Source organism: Anas platyrhynchos, chromosome 13, assembly GCF_047663525.1.
Source record: "Anas platyrhynchos isolate ZD024472 breed Pekin duck chromosome 13, IASCAAS_PekinDuck_T2T, whole genome shotgun sequence".
NCBI lineage: Eukaryota > Metazoa > Chordata > Aves > Anseriformes > Anatidae > Anas > Anas platyrhynchos.
In genome coordinates this window covers 4,504,080-4,526,523 of record NC_092599.1, presented here as the reverse complement: position 1 = coordinate 4,526,523, position 22,444 = coordinate 4,504,080, and the positions used below count along the sequence as shown (strand labels likewise).

The window sequence follows — 22,444 nt, the reverse complement described above, 5'->3', positions numbered from 1 at the left end:
ATAAAGCTCTGTTTTCTTATTGTGTTCGACCGGCGACAGCTCGTAAGCATACAACCTAGAGGACTGTTGGGGATCTCGTGTTGTTTTTTTTTTTTCTTTCCCCTCCCAGAGACAGAGCTCTGAAGGAGCTATTTTCATCCGGGGGTTATGATTCACAGCCGCGCGCGCAGGATTAGACGTGGTTTCATAAAGCCGCGTCCACAGTCAGTGCCCATGTTTGGGCACAATCTAGAATCCAACCTCAGAAAAAACAAAGGTGTTTTACCAAAAATACTCCAGGTTTTAAGAGGCAATCATCTTAATTATGCATAGGAAAAATATATGAGATTGGAGGCAAGGTTGCACGTACGGGCCTCAGCACGCAGTTGGGCATTAAGATATTTGGGCAATAAATTATGTGAGCACAGGATGGTAAGGATGTGAATGCTGGGTGAATTGGCAATTTCCTAGTCTTTAATTAATGATGGTGTTGAGAAAGAATGTGGCCTTCCTTCTAAATTAACAATGCTTTTAATCAGCAAGTGAATCTGCCTGCTTAAAGCGGAAGGAAGCTCTAGGCTTGCGAAGGAGCCGAGCATCCAGAACGAAGCTGGAAGCCTGGCACGACGCTTGTGGTCCTGCCAGACCCTCCTTACGGCCTCCAACACAGCCCGGATCATCCTCAGGGGCTCTGACAGCCAGTGGTGGTGGTGAAAAAATGAAAATCAAGGGGAAAAAAAAAGTTAAGAGGGAGGAGGAAGGAGAAAGGACTACGCAGAGACTCGCTGTAAGGCCACCTCTGGTGTCAGAGGCAAGCAAGGACGTCTTGGAGCACCCAAATCCCTGCTCTACCAGGACAAACCACCCCTGCCGATACAGACCGGCTGTCTGGCAGCACTGCTCCAGAAGGAGAAGGGATTAAGAAGGAAAACCAGATCTGAAAAGTGGGGAATTGCACACCATCTCCTGGGTTTGCACACTGCAGCTGGTTCCATCGCTCGCAGAGGCGCCTCGGTGAGCTCCAGCCAACTGGAGGACGCAGCACTCAGCTCGCCGATAACCGAGCTCACCGTGCTAGAAAGCAGTCATTTCACTACTGCTCTGCTAATCTATTCCTAGCAACCACATTCGAGCCGTCGAGATACTGAATATAATTCACCTTTCTTATTTTTAGCCCCTCACAATTCCCACCTCACAGACTGTTGAAGAAAATCGGTTTCTGTGCCATAAACGCTCAGAAGAGACACAACCTTAAAGGTCAGGGATGTATTCTTACCTAAGTATGAAATCTTAGAATGGTCTAGTGGTTTTGAAACATTAAAAGAAGAAGGGGAGGAAAGGAGGGGAAAAAAAAGTTACAAGCAGCATTTGTTATTTTAAGGTTTTACAAAGGATGGGATGCCTCCGAGGGTTAGGGCTTCAGCTCCAGTTAAGCACACAAGTTTGCTATCCAAAATTTCTTTGAACTAACAAAATCCCTGGAGGTTATCAGATTGGGCTGAATATGGACTAAGGTTTTCAACTCCTCCCCTTTTATCTGTAAATACCATGAGAGGAGCTCTCTACCACCTTAAGTCAAATAGTTTCCTGTCTTGGCTGGGAACCACTTAGGCAAACACTTGAGGCCATGAAAAACAGTTTGATTCGGGCTGCGGGGCAGGAGAAGGCGCTGTCAATCACTGCCAGCTCACCCCGGCCCGGTTTTGGGGAGCGTGTTTCAGCATGATGTGGCTGGTTACGTATGAGCACGGCACATTTCTGACTCCCAGACACCTCCGTGAGCCCAGGGGGAATGATGTCTCCTCCAGCTCCCCCGAGCATCTTCCCCCGGCACAGGGACGGTCACCCAGCCCGGGCACCCACACCCTTACCCAACCATCTCCTCCTTCCCAGCCCACGTTAGCCTCAATGAGCACTGAAGAGCCCAACCCCATCGGGTATTCATTCCCCATCGTGTGACAACAGACGTTTCACTTCCAGCCAGAGCCTATTCAGATGGAGGAAGAAAACACGGCCTCAAAAAGTCCTCTGTCTGGCGGAAATGTGCCTGCCGGGAGCCGAGCACACACTGCATCGCCTGTTCTTGGGGGCTGCACTAAAAGCAAGGACCTGGCTTTATTTCTTTGTTGATGCTGATATAACTTAAGAGGCAGAAAGAGATGAATCTGGGAAATCTCGGGAACAGAAGACCCGTAGAGCAGGCACAGGCATCCTGCGCAGCCCGCAGCATCCTCAGGGTTATTTCTCTCTCTAGGAGCAGAGCAGCGCTTTATGCTTCCGAACGGGCAGAATATACGTGGTGTGGAAGCACGGCCACACAGCCCTAACAGCAAAAGCAGGGATGGCACATTCCAGACTGAAAAGGGTCAGGCTGAGAGATAAATATACATAAAATTAAGATAAAAACACATGTAAATCACATAAGGACTTTAAGTCCACAATTTAATTCAGGCTAGTGAGAATAGCAGGGCCCCGTTCCCCCTCAAAAATCAGACTCAATTCAGGGTGTCTTTCAGTCCTTTTCCCACAATAAATACCAAACCTTCGCCATCCTATCACCTTTAAAAAGAGAACGTTTCATCTCTTCTTGAGCATCTCAGCCTTTTTATTCAGCTAGACTAGCCACGGGCAGGATCTTCCACAGTGACATTTTCAAAGCTACTTAAAATGTTTCGACTGCCCAAGTTCACACAGATCTGAAAGTCTCTTTGGCAATTCTGCAAATCTCATCCTAAAACTCAAAATCCTTCTTCGACGCCAGGTGCTCATTAGCCTCAGAAATGGCTGGTTCCAGCGAGCTGCTGCAGGAGGGAGCCCCGATGCCCCGCGCCAGCTCCCTTGTCCCTCCTAACAAAAACCATTTCACACCGCTTAGCAAGACTTCATCTTGCACCAGGAAAGACATTACGTATCTTAAGGCTTGGCCCCAAAAACACATGATAACTACAGGGAGGCTGCACAGAAAGGAGCTTGGAAACCTCACCGGGGGGTGCAAAGCCAGGTAGAGGGCTGAGAAAAGGCAGCACGGAGCAAGACAGGGGCGAGCTGGCTCCAGCCCCAGCTCCCTGCCACAGCATCCTTAGGGGAGCTCAATTCCTAGCTGGTAGCCCTAACAATTTCATTACTTCATTACAAGGAACGCGCAACGCAGCCTGGGCAGGAGGCACAGGGAAGCAGGAGCCACCCTCGTTTCTCTCCGGCTGCAGCGTGCTCCGCGATGCAGCGCATGTCCCGGCCATAAACTTAGCCAGGCAGTCGCTTCGGTTGCCTGCATGCTGACTACAGCCACGGCCTCTGGATGCAAATTACTGGCTTTTATAGGTTCCTAAAAACATTTCACTGTGTCTACTGAACAATGTGGGAGTTGTAGAAAGGGCCCGATGATGGCAATGATGTAATTAAAAGCTGTGAGTGGGAAAAAAAGCCATTAGATTCCTTCCTTCAGACAGAAAAAACTGGTAAAAATGTACTTCTTCAAAGTAGTTTAAAAGAAAATGTCAAAGTAAATAAATAAAAAACCATGCTCAGTCCTCCCCCAACCCTCAAGTTTCCAATAGCTTCCCCGCTCAGCGCCCGTGAAAGAAAACGTATAGGCTAGAGCACATTCCTAAGCCATATACTCTATCTAGAAAAAGAAAAAAAAAAAGAACAAGATAGAGAAGCTCTCCTATCTAATCACTGTCCCCGTCTGGTAGTAACAGAAGTTACTATCTCTGCCTGTTCGTCAGGGAGCTGTGTGCAACGAAGCGGTGGCTGGGGCTGATATGGCAGCGTGAGCCACGGGGCAGAGCCCCCAAGGACACACAGCGCTTCCCCCAGGGGGCTGACCACTGGGACACGCAGGGGACCTGCCCTTGGCATCGCCCACCCACGATGGGGATCTTCTAAGGTGCTATTTCCCCCAGCACGGGCTTAAAAAAAGGTCACGGTTACAGCAGAACGAGTGGGGGAAAACTCACATCCTAATGCTGAGTGTGTCTTCCCAAGCCCCAGCGACTTACTGCAAACCCAATTCTACATTAATGTGGATTTGATATTCAAAAAAAAAAAAGTGACTTCTGCCAAAAGGAAGAAAAAAAAAATAAATAGTACTTTTGGCCCATGCTGGCCCCTCTGCCCATGTACAGCTCCGCGTTTGGGCACATCTGGGGACGAGCCGGTCCTGAGCAGCCTGTGCCCAGCGCAGGAGCTCCCTGCCACGGTACGCTACCGAGCGCTCCAAGTACAGGCATGCTGCACAACATTTCTCCAAGCATTAGCTGTGGCCTCAAACAATCAAGGAGATTTTTTTTTTTTTGGCTTTTTTTTTTTTTTTTGGAGAAATGATCAAACCGGGGGTGGGGACAGAACATCCTGCGTGAAACCGCATCCTGAACAAGCATCACCACGATTCACTGTAAATAAATACTCTCTCCTTGCAGCACTTCCGTCAACTGTCACTGCCTTGGCTCCAATCACCTTTCAAGTCCAAACAGGAAAGCAGAGAAAAGCGAGTGAGATGGCAGATATGAGGTTTAATTTGCTTTTCACTGCAGTTTTCATTGGTGGTGCGCTTCCAATTCGTCGGCATTGCCAGCTGCCTGGAATCACTCCTGGACCCAGTTTTTTCCTGTTAACCTTCATAATTGTATTATTACGGGCAAGCCCACAAACTGCGTTACAAAAAAAAAGCTGTAAAAAGTGCAGCTCCTACCCTTTATTAGATAAGCAGCCAGATTCAAACCCTGCCGCTGCAGACAGAAAGGCAACTGAGATTTACTAAAGATGTTTCTTCACCTCTGTTTTACATAATGCGAGATGTGACTGTTAAAAAAAATAAAGCATACACGGAGCGGGGAGCGCAAAGGGATTACGGGATGAAATAAGTTTGACCTCAATTTTCCCGAAAACTTATGAAAACATTTATATAAATTTGGACAGATCAAAGATGCGAGAGGATAGCAATCCCGGGCGGGAGAGCTGAGGCAGAGCTCGCTCAGTTCCCACACGTGCGCCCTGCTTGGGGTGGGGACGTCACACACCCCACGGTATTTTGAGCGAGCTGCTGATGGAGAAAAACCTTGGTGCTGCCTCTCGTGCGCACCCCCTCGTGGGCACAGCGACCGGCACCCGCAGGCACCCGGGGCCAAGGGACGAGGCAGCCCGCGGGGCTGCGTTGGTCCAGAAGTTGACAAGCAAGGGGAAAAAAAAAATAATTCCTAAACCTCCATCAGAGAAAAGCCAAGCGCAGACCTCTCACCTTCAGGAGGCAAGAAAAGACCTTGGCAGCTGCAGCCACCCGGGTGGGGCGTGCCGGGATGCTCGGGATCCCCTCCCCGCTGCACATGCACGCACACAAGCAGCAATTTAATTAATAAAAGTAAAAATGAAGTACTACATGTAGCAGCAAAGTATTATTAAAAGCTGTAATGTCTCAAAGGTTCCTATGAAGTCATGTTCTTGCAATTCGCTCCTAAGAATTTAAAGACAAAATTACATGCTTGGTAATACTCCGGGGAGCGCACTTTTCTATGTGGCCCATTGTTTGTGTATGATGCATGGCTTTGAGAAAGTGGCATTGTTAGAGGGACTATAAATCACAAAGGGGAAGTTCGATTTTTTTTTAATTTATTTTAAAAAAAGTCTTGTTCCAGACAGGGCTTTCCTCAGCTGCAGTTTTCTGTTTGTCTCAGAGAATGAACCAGCAGCAGAGCCACAGGCGTGTGCTGGGGGTCTCAAGGCACTCAGAGATCATCTCCCTTCTCTGCAGCCTCTCTGGAGGAGCAAGCACACTACAGCTGGGCCCGCAGGTTTTGTATCTCTAATTCCAAGAGAACGTTTATTTTTCTAAAGATAACTCCTCAAGATAAAATCTTGAATATTCAAGAGCAGCTCTAAAGCTTCTGCACTGCCTTTTGCAAAGTTTACCTGGTGCGGTTTGCTTTCTTAGTCTTCTTCAAGTGATCTGTTTTTAGTGTGGTTATTTACTCTTAGGTGTATTATTTCTCAACTTGGAACCAAAGTGGGCTCCACGCACTTCAAAAGCAAAGAGCAAATGCCAAGATCATTTACTACCCACACATACCCACCCCATCCTTCACCCAGCGCACATGAACTAGCTAGTGGCCTGCCTCCCAGAGCAACCACAATAAAGTTATTGCTTCGATGAGGCAGACGTATTTTACTTCTCACAAGAGCTGGAAACTCAGTACTCCACAATGCTGCCCACTTAAATTTCGAACTTTAAACCAACCAACAAAAAAAACCCACAGCCCAAGACACAATGGGTATCACAACAAAAATATCCCAACAGTTGGAAGGTAACTCCTTGCTAAGACCAAACCACACAAAGCAATTTGCAAGGCAAAAACCACCACCTCCTCAAGGGCCAAGAACAAATCAGGAGATGTCAGCCAAAGTCAGAGAGTTTCCAGGCTCTGGAAGTCCAACCAGGCACCACTGGAACACAATTTCCAGACATGGCCAAGCACTCAACACTACCTGCTTAGAGGACAGGAACCCCAGGGCACATGGCAACTCAACTGGGCATCACCTTCCTCAAGGGGATGCATCCCAAAAAACAGATCATGTAGCTCATGCCCCTGCTTTGGCTGGACAGATCTCTCACGTTCCTATGACCTGCTCCATACGTCTGTATTTATGTGTTTTATGCATTTCTTCTTCACACCTACTCATACATACCAAAAAAACTCAAACATTTATTCTCAATGCAAAGAAATATTCAACTTTTTAGAGCAAATCTGAAATATCAGCTGCCAATACCTTAATGGGTGCGCTAACGTTCCCAGTGTTCCAGGATTGCCACTTGAAAAACCAGAGCTCTATAAATTAAGTTTCCCTGACACTCCATCCTACATCACCGTATCTTCCAGTCCACGCAACTTCTGTCCTACATACGCCTGGGCCCTGCTCACCACGTTTTTGAGTACGGATGCTTTCCTGTTACAGCATATTATGAGTATAAATGTATTTTACTTCTTTTTTTTCTTCCAAACTTAGTTACAAGCTAGTAACAGGTTAAGCTAAGTGGCAGACATCTAGGCAGACACCCCTGCCTCGACTCCCAACTGGCATAAATCAGCACAGCTCCACTGACTGCAGGAGAACCAAGGAACTGTGTCAGTTTATACCAGCTAAAAATCTGACCCCGTTCATCTGATTTGTCTCAAGACAGTCACTACATTCAGAATGTAAGAAGAATAAATTAGCATGGATTAAGCCTCAGAAAACCTGCTTAGGAAACTTGACTGTGTTAAAATACACATACTGACGTTAACATCATTCACTCATAATTGTGCAGCTTAGTAAGTCGTATGGTCTAAATACTATTAACTAATAGGATCAGTCCGGCACTAGTTATCCCGAAATATAAGGGAAAATAGCCTTTCTGTTTAAGAACCAAGTGCTTGCAAGTTTACGATGGCTGACTCAAGAAACACATGGCACATTCCTCTGCCAAAACATCTGCCTCCTTCAGGAGAGCTGACTTCATCCAGCGCTGGTGGAAGGTCTCTGTCTGCCTTGTTCTTATAGCATGAGCCTTCGGCTGCCAACAGGGCACGAAGGAACTATTTATGCTCCATAAAAGGCTTGGACATGGCCTGGAATACATGCAGAAATGAGAGAGCTAAATCAAGCTAATTATTTTGAGAACTTCCAACGAGAAACATTATTACAATAAATTCCACGTGTTTCTCTCAACTCCTGCACATTGTGAAGGATTTCCCGTCCGTGTGTTCAAAAAGGCCATCATATGGAAACAATTACAGCGCACAATCTTAAACCGACTGGTACCAATGCAAGGGCCGTTGACCCATCTTTATGGGCGTTTTAAATAATTTATGTCCAACCTGAACGCAATCTGCTCCACGTGACATCTCTGACCTGAAGCGTATCGAGGTTTATGTTGGGTTTCTTTCACAACCTGTCCCCGCCATGGGAAGATTTGATCTATACTGTCACGAGATGAGCTCCTCACTACTGGGCACCAAGGCTGGGCTCCAGCACCACTTTACCTGCCGTGAGCCCCCAGGCTCTGACAGACCCTCTCCAAAACGAGCGGAGGGATGTGGGGAGTGGTATCAGCAATCCTGCTACCACTCGGAGAGGCAGAGTGGCCAAGGAGGCACTTCGGACCTTCTGCGATGACGTCTGTGACCACAAGCTAATCCACCCCGAGCATGAGCTTGACTTAAATCAAAGTGATTTGAATCACTGATTTTAATCATGGCTCATATCAGAAAGCAGGAAACATGGTTTAAATCATTGATTTTAATCTTGTTTTACATTTGTACTTTTATGTTTATTTTCTTAAAGAGAGATTGATTCTAATTGGTTAGCAACTTAATAAAATATGACCTTTTCATTAAGTTTAACTCTTCTTCCTGTAAGGAAGACTATAGATTAGTTTTACATTCATTCACATCCCTAAGTTTTAGGTTTTGATTATGTTACAAGTTACCAACTAATTAAAATACTCCTAATTTTGTTACGTGCACCACTCTTCCTTGGTTGAAAAGTAGAATTGCAACAAAAAGTGCAAAACATTTCTATTCATTACATGCCAGTTACTTAAATATGCTGGATATATCCTAAGTTCATGCAGTTATGCATGTAAAATATTTACTTAATAGGATCTGTTGCAAGAACATGGAATATATTAGGAACTCAGTGGTACTAGGTCTCACCTTCTCACACCTTTATTTTATTCACAGATTGGAAAAGGAGAACGAGGTTTCCTGTCTTTTCAACTCTCTGCTAGTTTCTCAGTTTTTAATCGAATCAGCAGAGGGATTCCTTTTACCGTTCTGCCCCATCTCAATGAAAACAGAAACCAAACTTCATTTACAGAAGAGGTCATCAGCAGCTAAGGCCCAGCAATTTTAACATATTCAAACAGAAGTGAGCGAGCTAGCTTCAGTTCGGTGTCTGGGATTACTTTATTTAAAATGTCAACAGAAAAAGTACTTAATTTTTTAAAACCAACACACTAATTGCAGGTTTCAGTATTACCATTTTGAAATCGCATTTTACTAAGATTTTTAACTGAAAGCTTGCAGCATTTAAATAAAAGTAACATTTAAAAGCTGTCTGAAAATCACCCATTTCGTCCCGCCAATTTAAACTGTAGGTCCAAAAAACCTGCAATGGCTTAAACTTGAAGCAGGAGATTACTTTTTATCGACTGTCCTGGTAAACAGAAGCACCCCCCCATTTCTCAAACTTTAAGGAGCTGCTACAGCTACGGAAATAGTTTGAAAAATGGAGGGGAGCTGCTTGAGCCCGCCGGGCACAGGGCAGGCAGGCCAGCAGCGCTTCGGCCACCACCACCACCACGTTGGTAGCCCAAAATGGAGGCCTCGAGTACAGCCCTCGCTGGCCAGGCGGTGTAACAGGCCCTTCGGCCTGCACCGAGGACCATGGTGGCTGCGTGGCCCCATGGGTGACAAAGCCACCTCAGTGTCACACCGACACTGCCAGCTGTGGGGAGGCCGCCGATTTATAGAAGTGTTTTGTGAAATAAATAGGCACAAGTTGAAACGCAGCTGTTCAGCGGCTGAGGAGCTGATACAGAGCTATTTAAATGACTCCTCACACGTCAGACACTTTAAGTGAACACTGGGGCCTGCATCAGGGAGCATTTCTGCCCTGCTGGGACACCCATGGGCAGTGAGTGTGGTGGCAGGATGGGGACAGGGACCAGGCACGTGGCAGTGCTTCGCCCACTGCTGCAAAAGCCCCAGAAAGGCACCCTGCAATCCCCACACACAGCAGGTCAGCCAGTCCTGCCTCCAGAGTCAGCTTCTTGCGTTACAGGCTGCCTGAATCCCCTTAAAAAAAAAAATAAAAAGAGTAAGATGAAGGGGAGAAAACAAAAAGGGAGCAGGGAGGAGAAAGATGAGAAAGTCGCTCCACTGACTGCAGCATCTCTACCACACGTAATTCAAGGACTATAGCCGGTATGAATCAGGGAGCAGGGGGAGAAGGATTTTTTTCTATCCTTTTCCTTCAAAGAAACTCACCAGAAATAAACTGGTATTCCAAAGGCAAACGCCCAACACATTTACTTTTGGCAAACCTAAATAATAACAGAATAACCCCAAATATTGCAAAGGAATGATTCGTAGAACATGTGGTAAATAAAAGTTTTACAAATCCCCGGAGTGTTACCACCAACACTGAATGTGGCATTTCTTTCCTGAAGAATTTACAAATCCAGACTTTCAACAGAAGATTTAAAAAACAATAATTAAAGTCTGCCCAGTGAGTAACAACCATTTGGGTGTTTCCTTTGGACTTCACAAAAAATTACAATTACATATAAATACTATCTAAACATACACGCGAGCTCAATCAGGAGGGACCAAAAGGGAAGAATAATACAACTTGCAGGCAATTAGTTCAGAGAACATAAATACATGCTATTCTGTACACCTTTAAATACAATCTCATAAGTTTATATTTTGTGGTAATTTGAGATCCCACTTTGACAGTCTTGTGTGCACCACACACTACCTCCCTATGAAATACACACATAGAAAGGTATTCGTGTTCTTGGTTAAAGCCAGATTAACAGAACAAGCCCTTTTCCAAAAAATGCAATTTAAAACAGAAAAAAACAGTTTATAATAAGAAGGCCGTTTTACTGTTTATTTTATAATTCTAAGCAAATGGATGTAGCATAAAGCTATGATTATTTTCCTGCAGTCATAATATATGTGATTTAGAGTATGTTTAGGCAAAATGTTAACTGAGACAGAAGTCTGTAAATGGATAAAGAATTAGGGCACAAAAATGCAGCACACTTCTGCTAAACCATATACAGTCTTCTGTGCAACTTTATTTACTGTTCATAGTTCACTGCAAATGAGTGAAGCTGTCTCTAATGCCATACAAATTTGGATATCAGCTGTCCTATGCAAATTTGACTCTAATTACGTATGCATTACTGAGCTATGAAATAAGTCAGTGTGTTGTGGTATGTGAATACACATCCCGCTCTTGTTTTTGAGCATAATAGTTTTCAGTGTCTGCTGAGCGTTCATATCCTGTGGACTTTTCCTTTTTTTTTTTTTGCTCCCCCTTCCTCCTTTTTTTTTTTTTTAAATGAGACTCCTTTTCTAAAATAAAAAAAAAAAAAAAGGAATTAAGAAAAGAGATCATTCTATTTTTTAAGCCTGTTTTAAAAAGCAATATAAATTCCAGCTACAGGCAGACCTGAAGTAAGAAGGGAAGACTGTATTTTATATTGTATAATGAATTAGCTTTAAAATGGTTGAAAAATAAACAAACAACTACCCACAACATTTTTGTGAGCTCATTATGTACTAAGCAAGAAGTAATTTTATCCTTATACCCACATTTTATGTTTTGGGCACTTCTATTTCATGTCCCTTGACACCTTTTCCAATAATCCATCTACTTTATATTGGAAAGCCTCACATGAATAAAACTTTACGGCACTACAGGCATTTAGCCTTCCACTGACATTCCTGGCCTGTTCAATTCTGCAATTCAATCAAAATCAAATCTCAAAATCCTCTTGTCAGCCAGCACTGCTTTCATATGCCCGAGCCCTGTGTAAGGATAACTGCATCCAATCTTTCCCCCAAGCAGTGCTTATATTGTTTTATTACAGTTCAATGAGTGGAGTTCAAAATTACATGCAGCTGCCTACTACTGTGGTCTGTCTGTGTTACGCATGGACACAAGTATTGCCCACCAGGCTTGAAATCATTCACTTACTGGTCTGGCAAGAGAGGCTGTGAACACTTCATTGTATGGAAGAACATCCTGCCTGCTAGATCTAAAGAGGGTGATGTTAGCAGATCAGTCCCTTTATAAAAGGATTGCGAAAGCCCTATGAAATGCAACTCAAACGCGCTCAATGTTAAGCATGTGGCTACTGCACATAAAAGCAAAGATAAACCTCAACATGCACTACTCATTCTCGGAAAGCTTGTGAAGGAAGATAAAGGACTGGAGAATAAAAGGCATCTTACAGAGTTTTTATATGTGTTTTAAACGACGAAGCTTCATTTAGACAATTTTTATCTTCCCCCCCCCCCTCCATAATCTTTGCACTGAAACAAAAGGACGGAACACAAAGCTAATTAAATACAATTTAATCAGATGAACAATGCAGCGACTCAAAATGCAATAGCTTAAAAACTCCTGCTAGCGATAGCTCCTGTACAGCACGGCTGCAGGGAGAGATAGCATCAAACTGAGCAGGATTCCAATCTGGCACTCGCTGGGGGCCGGAGGTACAGCAAGTGTCAAGAGGCTTCCTCCCGTGTTAAAACAGGGCTAGGGAGAGGCAGGAGCCACAACCCGAAGGAAGGCAGCCCACACTCACGCCCTGCCCGGCCAGGCAGCAGCAAACCTGCCCAAAGCCGCTGCAGCACCGCTCTCACCACGCACGAGATTCCACCCGCAGCACAAGCGGCACGAAGCGATGCTCCTACAGGTTAACGGATCGCCCTTCGCATTAGCGCTTGGGGATCGTTTTCGCTTTGCTTTCCATCAGCATTTCACAGTATTACAATGACCAGAATCAAAAGAAGAAAAAAAAAAAGACTTTTATCAAAGGCTATTCATCAAATATTCTACCATGACTAAATTCTGTAAGACTAGCAAGTGAGAAAACAGAGGCGACACGCAGTTAGACATCCTGCCGAGAAAAAGCTCTCTTGGAGATGAACCCCATTACCTTTCAACACACGGGTCTGAGAACCAAGCTAACCACACAACAAACCGCTGACCTATTACAGCGTCACAAAACTGCTTGTCCATGAATCAAGGCTTCATTCCCTTTTCAAAAAAAAAAAAAAGAGAAAAAGAGAAAAAAAGAAAAAAGCACACTCAGCTGCTGTGCAAGTGCCTACACGTTGATTGTGCAGAAGCAAAGCCAGCCGTAAGGGTACCCAGCCCTTGGTACTTCTGATAGCCTTCATTAAGAAGTGGCATGGATTATCACGTGTGCTCCATACGGCTATTAATCTATTCCTACATCTCCTTGGACAAAGGCTGGATACAGAAATCTGGAAATCAGATGGCAGTGACTGTCCCAGAGACCCCGACTGCCACCTCCAGTACAGAGGCGCTCCCCCAGGTGAGGCATTAGGAGGCAGCCCATGGAATGAGCTTTGAGCTCTTGTTCCTACCAAGGGTTCATGGAGGACCAAATGTCACATCTCTTATGTCTCTTTATTTAGGCCGTGCTGGTACAATGACAGGTTTGGGAACAAAAACTGAGGGTGTCAGGATTGCTGCCATTTCCACAGCCTCCTTCCCATCCAGATCCACCCGTGACACTGCCTGGCACCGGGCTGATGCTTCCCCAGGACAGGAGGGTCGTGGCGTGGGCACACCAAAGCCCCAGGGGAGCTCCTGTGCAGCTCCCCACGGTGGCCCTGTACCCAGACACCTCACACACTCGGAGTTAAGCACAGATGTTTGGCTTCTGGGGAACTCGAGCACTGCAAGGCGCTTCGTGTGCACATCCACCAGCCCCTGGCACAGGGAGGTCCCTGAGCCACCAAGGAGCAAGCTGAACACAAGCAGGCAGTCAATGGGAGTCCACTCCATGTGGACCAGCAGGTATTGTCCCTGGCAGCACGAACGGCACATCAACATTACCAAATCCACAATTCAAGGCAGATCACCCAGGTGTGTGCTTGGGCTAGGGGAAAAAGTCTGACTCCACATGCACGCGTGTAGGAAGTGGCAACGTGTCACGTCTGCCTGCCACCCGGAATATATTTGGCAGCCTATAGATAGAAAACCAAGATTCATCCAGCACGCCGGGGTGAACCCTGGCGCTCACAGCACCTTTGCACCCAAATTTTTGCTGCAAAGCCGGAGAGGTGTGTGCCCAGGGGCCGCAGCTCCCACCCACCCCCTTTATCGCCACCATCGCAGTATTTACCGTAACGCATGTGACTTAGTGAAGCCCTGGATTAATTAAATGAACTCCTCCATTAATCAATCAATCAATCCAGCACAGAGCAGTTGAAATATTGAATTACTTAAGACCAGCATCTTTATATAGGACTTTTAAAGGCCTGCTCTGGAAGACCTTATCCTGGGTAATTAAATTCTGCCTCACGTGGAGACGAGCACAAGGCAGCCGGGGAGGCCCTGCTGTCCACAGGCTGCGAGCACGAGCTTGGTGCTGCCCCATCCAGGGCATCAGCAAGGTTTTATAGGAGCAGATTCCCCCAAACCATCCTTGAAAGCAGCCACCTGCCTCAGCTTCCCAACAGCAACACCTCCTACTCGTTCAATCAGGATCGCTAATCAATTAATTAAGAACACTAAGATCAGGATTGCTCAATCCTCAGCGGTGGCTCACATCCAGCTGGTGGAGTGGGCACAGGGGAAGGAAGGAAGAAGTGCTGGCACTGCGGGAACACCTGAATGCATGCTTGGTAGTTGCAGAACCTGTCATGTCACTAAAGGTTATCTCACTTCACACGGGGGGAAATTTAGGCAGAGAGAGTTGAAACATGTCCCAAGGTGCGCAGAGAGCTGGTGAGACTGTCAGCAATGAGAACACCGACCTCCCACCCAGGGAGCTGCTTTCATCCCAAAAGCCAGGCACACAAACTGCTCATGGAATTGGTTTTGTCATCGGTGGGTCCACCAAAATTCAAGAGGTGACTTCTACGCTTCCATCTTCATTTCAGTTTGGATGAGACTAGCGTAGCTATACCCATCAATGAGGGAAAGGACAAAAAAATAAAACAAAACACCATTCATTCTATGCATATAACCTGTTCCAAGTACTGAAAAAATCCCTGATGTAAGAAACCTTTCACATAGCAAGAGAATTGCTGTTTCCCTTGGACATGGAACTGAAGAAGCTTCACAAGGCTTGCTCTCAAAAAGACTGGCCCACAACAGCTACACAAAATTATCTACTCCTATCTACTTCTGTCCATAGGAAATATTTATATTTTAGCTATTCTAGCTACAGAAGTGTGACTGAAATCATTTTAGCCTCCTATATGCCTGCTCTCCTGCCTCCAGCCTTCCTCACCACCAGCACAGTCCCTGCCCCAAGCAGCAGCCCCCAAAACGCACAAACTACACGCACTGCTTCTGCCAGGTACAGAGGGAACAGAGCAGCAGCCTGGAGATCTTGTACAGGACAGGACACACAGGACCCAGAACCAAGTAAAGTACAACAATACGAACGCAGTGTTCAAAAGTAACTATTCTTTTGGCAAAGACAATAGAAGAGGGGAAAAAAAAGACTTGTTACAAGTCCTAAATGTAGGAGAGCACAGCATGGTAACATATTGCTGTGCATCCTTTATAGAATTACATCCAAAGCTATATTAAAATAACGTTAGGGTTGCAAAAAACAGGCAACAAAGTTGGCAACCTCAACAGCTTACCCATGCAATCTTGATTTGCACCTTCGGAATAACTTATGATCAAGTCTTCAATTACACAATCGTGTTTTATTCCATGGGATTCCCACCTAGGATGTAACTATTAAGCATTTTTTACCCCTATAAAATCCATATTCTTAGCATGTATCACTTACTCAACACAGACCATCCAGTACAAAACCACCAGGCTCCTCCTGACCACTCCCCCAGTTCCCTCCCTGAGGTTTCAGGGTTTGTGACGTTATTGAAAGTCTCTTCACCTGTGTTTGCAGGGATGGCTGATGGCATCACAACCACTTTGCTGGCGGAAACCCAAGAGGAGGTGAAACAGAAGCTGCTGGTTTGAGCCACCCAGCAACTCGAGGCTCCAATCTGAGCCCACCATGACTCACAGCCTTGGTGGGTGCTACCAACCCCCTGCATTATATGGACGGCCCCAACCGGCCTCAGCTGCGGTTGCAAACCCCAGATCACTTCTGCAAAACTGGCCGCAGGTGTCTCATGGTGGGCATGCAGAAATGGGGAACGGGGAACCACGTGGTGAGCTCAGAGTGCTTGGGTTTGGATGACGTGCCTGAGCCCAAACGAGGCTCCCTGGGAAGAAAAAATATAAAACAACAAACTACACAATCGTGTCAAGGGAGTTTCACAATGTACACAGCCAGGAGGCTCGGTTAAGGCAGCCTATGCCACCTTAACGCTACCAGTTCCCAAATCTTAAGTGCCAGACTGTACCATCTTGAAGGTTGTTTCTAGATACATCTGTTTTTAATATATGGCATTTCTCGAGAATTTTTTATTCTATCTTTAACAAGCGAGAAGTGAAACGACAACAAGGAGCAGCCACGAGCAGGGTGCAGAAAGGAGACGACGTGACCCTGGCTTTGGCCAAGGAGAGCCGCGCACTGCAGGTCTCGCAGCCTCTCGCCGAGAAGAGAAGCACACATGAACAGCCACAAATCCAAGGTTTCCCCCTGGTGGGACCACGAACAGTACCCCAGCACCCTCACACACCTGGAAGTGCCCTGAGGACTCCAGGGAAACCCAACGCAACGCATGGCTCCCGCTGCTCCTCGGGGAACCGCTGCACCGAGGGGCCACCAGCGGCAGCCCCGGTGCCAGAAGCGGGCACCCCTCGCCCCGAGGCTTCATTTCGGGCCCATTACAAATTTTAGAGAAAGTCCCAGGTGTCGTTCAGATGAGATGGCATATCTCAGTTCTGCTGCATACCTAAATGGTGTTTATCGTGCTGCGGAAGGGGCTGGGGAAGACACAAAACTGCCAAGTGTCGCGCTTTTACCCTGATCTGCGACGTTCCCCATCCTCCCCAGTAATTTGCGCTTTCTTCTCTTTCAAAGACTCCCATAAAAGGCTTTTACAGTCAATACACAGTCTTATTAGCACCCAGTATATGTTCTCTTTTACAAAGTACGTGTTTACTTTGACTTCCCCCTTGCAGAAACGGGAAACACACGACTGTTGCCATTTTATGTAGCCGACTTCAAGAGTCAAGTACGGTTCTGAACCTAGAAACAGGTTATTAAAACAAAAGCGCAATTTAAATAAATCAGCAAAAATCAATGCAGAAAAGCTTACGCTGCAGTTGCCATGACTAAAGAGAGCTGCGAAAGCCAAAAGGAAGGAGTTAACCTTTGTTGAAACAGCATCAAACAGTACTTGCTGCCCCAGTTACTGCCGTAGCGGTACCCGCTGCAGCAAACAGCATCTCTCGGTAACGGAAGAGCATCACCTACAGACCCCCGCTTCTCCAAGGGTCAACCCTAAAGCACTGCCCTTTAAATGTGGCTAACAACCAGCAGCAGGTACACAAGAAAATCTGGTGGATTGAAGAGGAAACTACAGAGAACTATTTCTGAAATGTAAATGAGCCTCTGCTACTTTCATTTCATTACTGCCGCAGCACTGTGCTGAGATGAAGTTTCCATCTGTGATTTTCAGGACAGGATATCAGCCATTTCAGACAGCATCCGTCGGAAACTAGATAGACAAGTTACTCAGTTTTTTTTTTTTTTTGTTATATAAAAACACTTAATATATATCGAGCCATCCCTCGGACAGAGCTTCTGGGAGATAATTCAGCACTTCGGGGAAGGATCTTGAAGCAAACAAGCAGCTTTACCAGCCCCCCTTGTCCATTTTCTTTAAGGAGAGAGTTAGGATTTGAAGTGGACTACGCACTCTAAAGGACAGTTTTGACACGACCATGCTAAGTATCTATCTTTTACGACTCCTTTGAATACTCTCAGCTGGAAGAAGTTAAATGCTTTGTGGTGCCAGGCCTTCAGGTTGTGAGCAGAGCACAATAATTTCAAATCTCTCCCTGCAAAATTCAGGAGCTCGTGGATTACTCAGGTACTTGTGGAAATCTTTGCCCAGATCCAAGAGGCAGTATATCTAGTGAAATTATCTCAAACACTCGTCGTTTCTTTTTCACAACATTTTTACCGTCAGCCACGCAAATTTTTCAGCAAAAAACGCTGAAGTCAATGATGATGCAATTAAGGCTTTGATTACATGATGACAGCAAATCGATTTTAAAGCAGATTATATCAACAGTTGGCCAAAAGGAGAGACAGACATTATGGAAATCAACCCCTTTAATATCCTTAAGATTCCATAACCCCAGAGAGCATCTTTGATTCACCCTCTTTTATTCCAGATGGTCTCACCAAAAAAAAAAGAAAAGAAAAAAATCACCCTAAGTTATCACATTCTGGTAGCCCACGATAACGCACTTTCTATGACACGATGTTAATATGCGTTAAAAAAAAATAAAAATAAAATCTCCCTCCCCCCCCCCCCCCCCAAGCTACAACTATTTCCCCACTTAAGTGACATTTGCACCAACACGCGTTTTTAGAGCCACAGGAGGAAACGTATCACTTACTGCCACGGTCTGCCACTGGCCAGGCATCGCAACTGCCTGCTGAAGTCAATCAGAGTTACACGCAAGTATTTAGGAGCAGGATTTGGCTTCAGACACGGCATGAAAGCAGGAATAGGGAACTATTGTGCTGCCTGTTTTCTCACAGCAGATCCCAACTAGCTTTGGCTATGGATCCAGCACCGCGAGCCAATTTCAAGAAAAAGAGACTTCGACCCTTTCCTTTCTCTCCATTTTTGTAATCTCTTCCAGGCACAACTGCTCCAGCAGGCAGCTCCCCCCGCCCAATATTTGCACTAAACCACTGAAGGACTTTCTATTATAATGCTATCTCATTGATACAAGATTACTCCTGAACCACATCAAACCCCGCAACGCTGTGAAAGGCAAAAACGCTGCCTCAAGAAAGAGGCACAGAGTGGATTATTTTAGTCTCGTTATCTAAACAGCACTTTTAGATTTATGTAAAAAGTAATGCAATGTTACAGTAAGTGTTCCTCCCCTGGGGGCAACTTAGTGTCTATACGGATTAAATGCACACGCATAAACACTTGTGATAGCTAATTATATTCCCGAAAACACCCGATTCTTACCATTTCTTAATCCTACAAAACAAAAACACTCCAACATTTTTTTCAGATAATAAACAATTTTAGCTAATGTCTTTGAAACTCTTCAGAGATTTGCACCTGAGAAACAGAAAGTGGTAAAACTCCTGCCTCTTTTAGCTCTATTTTGTAAAAGATGCACACATGCAAAAGCCCTAACAGAATAAAGCACTCGCCACCTCGTCTAGTTGCAAAGAACATGAAAGAGTAATCAGACATTTTTATTCGAATGAAATTACACAAAAATTTTATCTTTTTTTTTTTTTCCAGCATGTAAAACCCCACCCTGTAATGAACACAAGCTTAAAGCAATCTCTTCCAATGGACCATTTTACTTATTCTACAATTTCTTACCCAAATTACACAGGTATAATTATTTTGACACTGTAATGAAAAGAAAATGGGATTTGGGCACTGTGGGTTTATCTAATAACACTATTTCTTGCCAGACTTCACAGCACTGACAATCACAAAGAGCCCTGTCCATTCTAATAGGAAATATTTGATTTTACTGTAGGAACATTATTTATTTTCACCAACTTGCTATTATCAGAAAGGATATGATAGCTGAATAATAAAAATGAAATCAAGAAATTCTGGTGTTTCAAGGCTTTATTTTTTTCTGCTCTCACTTTTGACATTTTCTTCCCCTGGAGAGACAAGATAAAGTGCTGTCATAAATGGGTGACTTTTCTTGTCAAATGACAGATTTGATTCTCCATGGCAACCACAAATCAAGGTGCTAGTCTGAATTAAAGCTTCTCTTAAAAGGCGTCTTTATGTTTATAAAATGAATTTAAATTAAATGGGTATTAGGTACAGTTTTTTACCTCCATTTATTTATTGACTAAGGAGCTCTGTACTGCGTGGAGCGTATTTGCATTTTAAGGAAAGACAACATATTGTACTGGCAGATGCACAAACAAAGCAAGTTACAAGGTCATGCTACATATACTAGTTTACAGTACTACGAATGGTATACAGATGGACAGCAAGCAGTTAAGAGGTACTTAAATACTGGAAAAAGCACAAAAATTACCTACAGAGTAACAGATGAAGGAAATCTCTCCTCATTTCATAACACTGCTTTCTTCCACACACAGTTAATAGAGAGTCATGTAATTGTCACAAACAGAATGCCAAAAGGGAAAAAAATAAAAGAATCAGATGCTTCATCCTGTGCCCTTATGCAATCTTACTATAGAGCATGATATGCTCTTACAAATGGTTGTTACCATGACTTTCACAGAGCTGAATTTATCCCAGATTTCTAACTTCAGCTGCTCTAAAAATTCACTTTCTGGAGGTCACAACACATCCGAATTTCTTTATACAGAGGGTGTCTGTGGGGCTTCCTAGTCCCACAATTGCCTGCCTTGTTACCTTAAATAAAAAATAAAAAAATAAAAAACCTGAAAGCCTGGGAACAGAAATTGCACGGTAAACTCTCAATTCGTTCTTCCCAAAGAGGCAGGAAAAATGGATGCACTGAACGTTAAGACTGAAATTTTTAACATGTAAGTGAGATCCAGCAGGTATTTTTACACGTATGCAGGAGGAAGGAAGCACTCCCAAGAACCCAGGTAGCATTACACAAAGTCTCACGCTCCCCCCAGGCACGGACACCCCTCAGCACCCTGGCAGAGGCTCCGGGGCCGTTTCAGCCGCGCCTGCCTCTCACCGGAGTCAAGTGGCTCCACGTTCGCTGCCCTTGTAAGCTCTGCCAAATTTGATTTTAAGCTCCCTGAAGTTAAAGAAGGTTTATACGGTATTAAGGCGAGATCTTCTCGCGCATTTCTCAAGTTATTACACAGCCTTTTATCCAAAATTACAATTTGAAGCGGCGCGGAGAGCTTCCATTCAGCTCCGCGGGTGGAGATGGGCAGAGGATGTCTTCATCCCGCCGCGGCGAGCCGCCAGCCTTTCTGCTTGGCTTCAGCACAAGGGGCAAAGGGGCAAAAAAAAGGGTGCCAGGAGTTATAATCCCCCCAGACTGATGCTGTGCCACGGCCCTGGCTGACACCCAGCTGCAGCATCACCTCCAGCTGCCCCGTCCTGCACAAGCAGCCACCAGGGCCCCGTGCATGGGCACCTGCGTCCAATACTGCAACATCCCAGTCCTGCATGGCTCTTGGACCCAAATATCCCACTTGAGGAACTGGGGAGGAAGGGGAGGATAACGGTCAGGCATCCTTGCATCAGTGTGTAAACATTCGCTATATAAAAATCAAAGGACACTCCGCTAATGTACTACTGTATAAGTAACAGCCTCATTAAAATCCGGCTAATCCGTAACAGAAATGTGCATTTTATGGGGTAAGCAACTGAATTTCTTAGATTTTTATTGCGAGAAAAGAAAAAAGAAACCAGTCTACCTATTTCACTCGTGCTGTAACCCGACCCCAATGTTTACGCATGCCCATCACAGCCCCATATAAATTAAGTCCCAAGAAAGGGTTTGAGAAAATAAAATATGGCTAACTTCAAACAACACCTTCAGCTCAACTCCTGAAAATCCTTGGCACTTCTTGCTACACACTTCTGGACATACTTGAGGTTAAGAGGCAGCCTCCTTGAGGTCCCAGCGTTGCGCTTTCAGAAAAATTCCCAAATTCCGCCTCGGCAGCGAGGAGTGCCCAGGGGAAGCACGCTCCCAGGCGGTTGCACAAGCCGGACGCGGCGGCGTGGGTGCTGCTTAATGCTAGGGGATAGAGGGCGACGTCCACACCTTGTTCTTAAGTTTTCTCTCCAAACAATCAGCAGCGTTAAGGTCCAGCAGCTAGGTGCAGTGTTCAGATAAACCACGCGTTGCTGCAGAGAGCAGGGCGGTTTTCCAGGCCTCCAGTGCCAGCTGACAGCACCGAGTTGCCAAGCGAGCAGGCGAAGGAGAACCGAGCACTGAAAGAAAAAACTTGCAGCTACCGAAATTGTTATTAAAATTGTATTTCAGAAACGTATACCCTCGGAGCTTTGTGTCACGGTGCCGGTCGGGACAAGCTGGCAGCCGGGCCGGCAGCTGTTCCCCATTTCAGCTCTAAGTGGAAAGTATGATACACGAGTAAATACAGCACAGGCAGCAAAACCCTGCCGGCTGCCCTGGCTTGGGGCTCTCGCCCTCGTTAGGGGTTGTGCTGGTGCTGCACCACAGCCTCATCAGGCTGTTTTCTGGCATGGAGCAGCTCCAGAGGCTGCTGCAGAGGAGCCGAGCTGCCTGAAACACAGCCCTGAATCTTTCCACCCAGGTCCCAGCCACTCGTCTGCTGGGGATACACGGCTGTGTTGCACGGATGAGCAAAGCCCTGACGCCCAAACCAGGTAGGCTCACCATGCTGAGCCACAGCACTCCATGGGCACTCCTGGCCTGGTTTTTGGCAAGTACCTTTATCCCCCTGCTTAGTACAGCAGCACAGTGCACCCTCTCTGGTTCTTCTGATGGGGGTTTCGTTTTGTTGAGCTCGTGCTGGTGATAACCATAAATTTTACTCCTTTAATACTATCCATTATCTGACGTTTCCTTTGGGATTTGGGACTGACCACTCTTGACAGAGATG

At 45.5% G+C, this 22,444-nt stretch overlaps 1 protein-coding gene across 17 annotated transcripts in view; it reads right to left on the bottom strand.

Moving 5' to 3' along the window:
• The window catches only part of FOXP1 (forkhead box P1), a 364,496-nt gene that overhangs the window by 280,163 nt on the left and 61,889 nt on the right, over positions 1–22,444 (bottom strand). Inside the window, exon 1 of one of the 17 annotated variants that reach the window (XM_072044453.1) lies at positions 15,641–15,775. The exons of 14 other annotated variants lie outside the window; for them this stretch is intronic. The gene's annotated coding sequence lies outside the window, so the exon portion shown is untranslated. Of the gene's footprint in view, positions 1–15,383; positions 15,497–15,535; positions 15,596–15,640; positions 15,776–22,444 lie in introns of those variants that run through there. 2 more of the 17 variants (XM_072044455.1, XM_072044456.1) reach the window with 2 other exon arrangements.